The sequence below is a fragment of the Diaphorina citri genome, unplaced genomic scaffold, assembly GCF_000475195.1.
Source record: "Diaphorina citri unplaced genomic scaffold, Diaci psyllid genome assembly version 1.1 scaffold1056, whole genome shotgun sequence".
In the NCBI taxonomy this organism is placed as follows: domain Eukaryota; kingdom Metazoa; phylum Arthropoda; class Insecta; order Hemiptera; family Psyllidae; genus Diaphorina; species Diaphorina citri.
The window spans coordinates 31,400-37,963 of NW_007378485.1; the positions used below are offsets into that span (position 1 = coordinate 31,400).

General features: G+C 35.2%; 1 long non-coding RNA gene across 1 annotated transcript; it reads left to right on the forward strand.

Annotated features, from left to right (window-relative positions):
• Positions 1-1,104: 1,104 nt before the first annotated feature.
• Positions 1,105-1,633, forward strand: LOC113469392. The gene is made up of 2 exons (XR_003392831.1): positions 1,105-1,406; positions 1,494-1,633. It is a non-coding gene; the product is annotated as an uncharacterized LOC113469392 (long non-coding RNA).
• Positions 1,634-6,564: the final 4,931 nt, after the last annotated feature.

The following is a 6,564-nucleotide window of genomic DNA, read 5'->3' on the forward strand; positions in this document are numbered from 1 at the left end:
ATCAATTCACAAATCCTTTAGTTCCGAGCTATGTCAATGAATTGGAAAAAAGTGCAATTTTCACAAACGCTAAAATCAATTTTAAATGATTTTAACCATGTTGTAAACGAAACTAAATGAGTTTTTACAACAGCACTAACTTCCACCTCAACAGAAAGTAGTTTAACTCGCAGCAAAAAAGTGTGGTTTATCCATTATTATTCCGTAAAAACTTGTACATATTCATTGTCCAGAATTTAAAATGAGTGTAAATCTAACATAGAGGAAATTTCAGGAACCATTTCAATCATATTCGAACCAAACTAACTGGGTCCACAAAACAAAGAGTTTCTTTCTATTGAAATTTCAGTACTAAAGTGTCACTTTTTGGCAAATACTCTACCTATTTAGAGTAGTATAGTTGCAAATCTTTGTTCAATTTTGGTACGAACATTAATTCAACTGAATTATTTCTATAACAAAGTTTTTATAAGTATCTAGTTATTCATTTTTTATGAACTTCTGTAAATGGATTATTTATATTTAATTGCAGATTGTTTTCCAAATATTTAGGTAATAAAGCAAAATTACAAGTTAATTTTTTTCCTCATATTTATCTGAATTTACAAGATAGTTATAAAAGCAGTTTCAACTTTCCTTTGGGATAAAATTCACACAGAGGTACCTGAATTATTCAAAAATAAGCACTTTATCCCAGAAAAATACCTACGAATCACAAATTTTCAGGTTCTCAAAACGCCATAGCCATAGCATTCTGTACTGAGTACTGACGTTTATGCAGTCTTAAATCCGAAGATGCAATTAAGTTTCATCTAGAATTTTTTCTTCCATCAAATGAAAACCTGTTTCCACTTATTTAGGTATAGGTAAGTGAGGTTTTCAGCATACAATTATGTATAATTATACCTATAATAATCAATAGACCTAGACCATGCCTCACCCTAGGCTAGGTAAGTTTTCTGTGGTCTATGTATTGACTATCCACTTATCACCCTAGGTTTTTAATTGGACTGCAATGTATTCCCACAAATAAGAAACAAATTATTTGCGGCCTTATGTATCGTAAATTCTTTACTTGGGAAGTGGCAAATACAGAGAATGACAACAATTTAAGTGTGGAAGCTCTACTTAAGAATTTAATAGGGTGGAAAAGTCAAATTAGCAATAATTTTCCAAGACAAGACAAGTTCACTGAAGTATGAAGAAGTTAAAATATTCAAGAAAAGCTACTTACGAGTATTATTATTATCAAGCTGTCTATGGAAGCTATACACTTAATTTTATAACAATGACAAGGTGGTACTTATTTGAGACCAATCTAAAGTTTTGACACAATCCATTTGGAATTTCATATTAAAATTTCCTCTGAATTTCAATTTAAATCTGAAAGTTGAAACTACTTCGAGGTTTTGAAAAGTCTTAGAAAATTGGAATTTCATATTAAAATTTCCTCTGAATTTCAATTTAAATCTGAAAGTTGAAACTACTTCGAGGTTTTGAAAAGTCTTAGAAAATGTCAACAACAGGATAGTATGTTGATGAAGTGGTAACAGTAGGTATGTATTGTACCTATCTACCTTGTACCTGAAGATTGAAAAAAAAATCTAAAATTAATAATAAAAAAAAAAAAATAGTTTTTTTTCTTCACAGAACGTTTGACCTCCTGAATTCTCACCTGATGGTAGGTAATAGCTGAAATCAACCAATTCAATGCCAATTGTGCTGAAATTTATGCCATAGCATGTGTAACAAGTCACGCTAATACGGTCTGAAATACTGGTCTAATTGATCTGTGCTCCATATCCCTTCATAGACATTTATTTTATATTTTGGTTTTTTCCACCGTACAACCAAAACCGCTTTTAAATGTGCGCATTTTGAATTGAATTCCTTGAAAAAATTTCCATTCTTTGTTTTGAATTGCCCTAATTTATTACCTATTATTTAATGGTGGGTAATTTAATTACCTAGTCGTATTTCCGTACGAGTAATCGTATGTTTATTTTATATTTTGGTTTTTTCCACCGTACAACCAAAACCGCTTTTAAATGTGCGCACTTTGTTTTGAATTCCTTGAAAAAATTTCCATTCTGAGGAAAAAATAAAAATGTCCTTTGTTTTGAATTGCCCTAATTTATTACCTATTATTTAATGGTGGGTAATTTAATTACCTAGTCGTATTTCCGTACGAGTAATCGTAAAAGGTGCAAATACGAGGTATGTACGTCACCGATTGTGGTAATATTTTCCATTGATGAAAAGTAGAGATTAAAAATCACTACGGAAACTTGTGGTAAGCACTAAGCATTACCTGAATAATGGATAATAATGGCCTGTGCTGCTTGGGAAGAAAATTTCAATAGGTTGAAAACTGCTGGTAACTGAATACTTTTGCGTGTAATGGACTTTTGTACAAAAACGGCAGAGAAAGAGGATTTTCCCCAGAGTAAACGTAAATATACCTAAATATAATTATTTTTCTTTGTTTATAGGTTTAGACGCGGGTGATGTTTTTTTGCATCCGTGTCGAGAATACGAGAATTCAAATTAGACTGGCATCGATTTTTCCGTAGACAGTCGTGTCGGCGGAAAATGACGTAATATGATACCCTCACTAGAGGTAAGCCCAGCGCGGAAAGTAGCAATGACCCCTAATTATAGACATACACCCACCAAGTCTTAATTCAAGAGCGGAAATTACAGGTTCTAATTTCCAAGTTTCAGAGGTCTATAACCTGAGAGGTAAGCCCACGGCGGAAAGTAGCAATGATCCCTAATTATAGACATACACCCACCAAGTCTTAATTCAAGAGCGGAAATTACAGGTTCTAATTTCCAAGTTTCAGAGGTCTATAACCTTTGAAACCCAAGCTTTTCCAAAATACTGAATAGCAACAATTCGTATGGGTTTAATTCGTACAATCACAACAGATGTACAGCACGCTTAAATCTCCAACATCGTTTGTGAGAAAAGCATTCAAAAATATTATTAAGCCTTGTCAAACATAGGCAAAGGCATTAAGGTTGCTATTAGGGAAGGAAAGGGGGAGAGTAAACCCAAGTAATTTGAAAGCTTTAGCGTCAACTTTGATAGCGGGAGATTCCGCCGTTTGAATGTTGACAATTTAAAAGCTTTTTACAACGAAACTAAATTAAATGCCATAAAACTCTTTTGAGCTTGAGCAATATTTGTACATTATCACATTATATACGTACTGTGTACATTAGGTTTTTGAAAGGCTGGAAAATGCTCCCTAATGAGAGATGTCTCAATTTACTCGTACTGTTGGAAAAATGCCTCAGCAAGTAATAGAGTAGGTATACATTTAATATTCTTTACGTTTATTTCAGTCAGTAATGAGTGTCTTTAAGGAGACAAACAACCCCTTTAGGACTGGATTACGATAGAGACGTAGATCAATTTACTCGTACTGTTGGAAAAATGCCTCAGAAAGTAATAGAGTAGGTATATATTTAATATTCTTTACGTTTATTTCAGTCAGTAATGAGTGTCTTTAAGGAGACAAACAACCCCTTTAGGACTGGATTACGATAGAGACACCATGAGAAAATCTGAGAAAGTAACAAATAATGCCATTGGCGTATTTTCGGTTTTTTTCTGGAACATAAACCAAATCGATATGAACTACCAAAACAATTCTGGTGTCTTCTAGCTCCACATTGATCGTACAATCCTATGATTAATCATGCTTCTTATGAAATCTTCCGGTCACTTCCGAAATCATGGGTATAGCCACAGCCAACATAACCATGCTTGCGAATATGGCCTATAATGTCCAAGTCATGTCTTCAATGTGAAGGCCACTGGATCACTATACATGCAAAGCACACTGCCCGATACCCATATAGCGATAACTGTTCACATCTGGGTCTTCAAATATGACTGATGACCCTACAAGGACCAATGCCAATGGTCAGAGGAGTCATCAATAATGTAAAGGACGTGGGTTCAATGTCTGGACAAGGACAAATACTGTCTGAGACACCAAGGAAGTAGAAATGGGACCAATGCTGTCAGCCAATCTCATAGGCAGACTCTTGATTTAAAGGAAGAGGAGATGTGAAATGTAATAGATTCAAATGATAAGTTTTAAGACCGCGTTTTACGAAGTCGGAGTTGGCTTTAATTCTGTATCCTAGATTGATCTCAATTCTGATTTGGTAAACCGCGCTCCAAAAGAAGAAGAAGAAGAAGAAGAAGAAGAAAATTTTATTTTTGAAAATATCCGTAACGCAGTAGTGGCGTAAATAATTAGGATAGTGGATCAATGCATGATGTCATAGTAATATTTGTTGTAAAACTGCGCATCTGCTCATTGAATAACTTGTAGTTTTTTTTTTTTTTTTTTTTTTAGTTTTTACCGACACCAAGGAAGTAGAAAGAGGACCAATGCTGTCGACAAATCTCATAGGCAGAATCTTGATTTAAAGGAAGAGGAGATGTGAAATGTAATAGATTCAAATGATAAGTTTCAAGACCGCGTTTTACGAAGTCGGAGTTGGCTTTCATTCTGTATCCTAGATTGATCTCAATTCTGATTTGGTAAACCGCGCTCCAAAAGAAGAAGAAGAAGAAGAAAATTTTATTTTTGAAAATATCCGTAACGCAGTAGTGGTGTAAATAATTAGGATAGTGGATCAATGCAAGATGTCATAGTAATATTTGTTGTAAAACTGCGCATCTGCTCATTGAATAACTTGTAGTTTTTTTTTTTTTTTTTTTTTTAGTTTTTACTCTATAATTATAAAATTTGCTAATATGATGATTCTTGTCTTTCATCATAGTTATCATGATGAGCAGTCTCATACGCACTTATCTTCTCTTTTCATAGAATTCCTAGATTCCTACTACTCGATTCTAGTTAGAGACAATAGAGAGTATACATCTCCGTTGGATGTCCTCACAGCTTGACACATATTGACAACTTGACTTAAATTGACGATGTTTTTCAGCCTTTCTGACATGTGGCGTAGAAAATTCCTTGGGAAAACGACAAGTATATTGACAACTTGACTTAAATTGACGATGTTTTTCAGCCTTTCTGACATGTGGCGTAGAAAATTCCTTGGGAAAACGACAAGTAAAATTCCAATTCTCTTTCGCCATTCAGGAATTATTAATTCACATTACTCTTTAGTTACATAATTTTCTAATGAAAAGACCTGTTTTGATGAGACGTTGAAGAATAATATTTTGTATAAATTTTCTCAATGTTCTCATTAATTTTACCGTTGCCAATCGGTGCGCTTCTAACATGTAATAAATAATAAATTACCGTGTTAATGTATGATAATGTGTGGATATAAATAGCCAGGATTTCAAATGTTGAAGATTAGTAATAGTAGTATAGTAGGTGACATCGCATCCCCTCGCCCACATCGAACTTTTAGTAGTCAATGGTGTGGTTATTGTTGTTGTTGACGCTTTTGACGACGATAATTTACTTCTCTTGGAGGCCCAGAAAGGCCGCCGCATCGCATCCCCTCGCCCACATCGAGCTTTTAGTAGTCAATGGTGTGGTTATTGTTGTTGTTGACGCTTTTGACGACGATAATTTACTTCTCTTGGAGGCCCAGAAAGGCCGCCGCACTGTGGTCCGGCCCATCTTTTTTAGTATCTCCCTTCAAAGGTGAGAGTTTCTAGCTCTCTATGTCAAACATTGAAAGAGACTAAAAATAACACAGGGTGTACCTGTATTTGTATTGCTAACAAAATCGTAATTACCCAATTCCCTTATGATTAGGGTGACCATAATTTTTTTGGCCCAAAGCGGGACGCAGTCCTTTTTGGACGAAGGGGGGGGGTTGGTGAGGCTTAGCTCCTGATTTGTATCAGTTAGATAGGTACCTATGTTACAACCTGCCTCTGCACTACACAGTCAATATACCTACATTTTATTTTCAAATATTTTGATACATAATATTGTACAATATTGGAATCGTAAAATGGATTTTTTCCCGAGCTCATTGCTCTCAATGATAATATAGGTTCGGACCAGCTAAAGCGGGACAATATCGGGGCTTTGGGCGAAAGCGGGACATTTTAGCGTCCCCAGAGGGTTTCTCGGGACAGCGGGACCAGAGGCTCCAAAGCGGGACTGTCCCGCCGAAAGCGGGACGTATGGTCAGCCTACTTATGATGAACAGAAGCAGAGCCAGTGGGAGTTGGGGAAGGTCTGTTCTCTAGTAAACTAAACAAGGGTTGGGAAATTCTAATGAAAATTAATCACTCCCTTTTTCTAATGGCAGATAGAAATGAAAACAGGGGAGGGAAGGGAAGGAAATAATTTCTTTGGAAGCGTATACAATCATAAGTAACAGAGACTCTTGGTTTTTCATAGCTTTCAAGCTTAAGGAGAAAGCCTTGAAGCCAATATGACCATGTTTTTACCTCAGTACTAACTTTCTTTCACATTATACTCCTAAAAATTCTTACAAATTTTCTTTTACAGCACCTGAAATGAAAGTTCATGTGAAACATAATGAAGGACACAAATGTAGCCCTCACCTTGCTTTCTACAAAAGAATTTATCTCTCGCTACA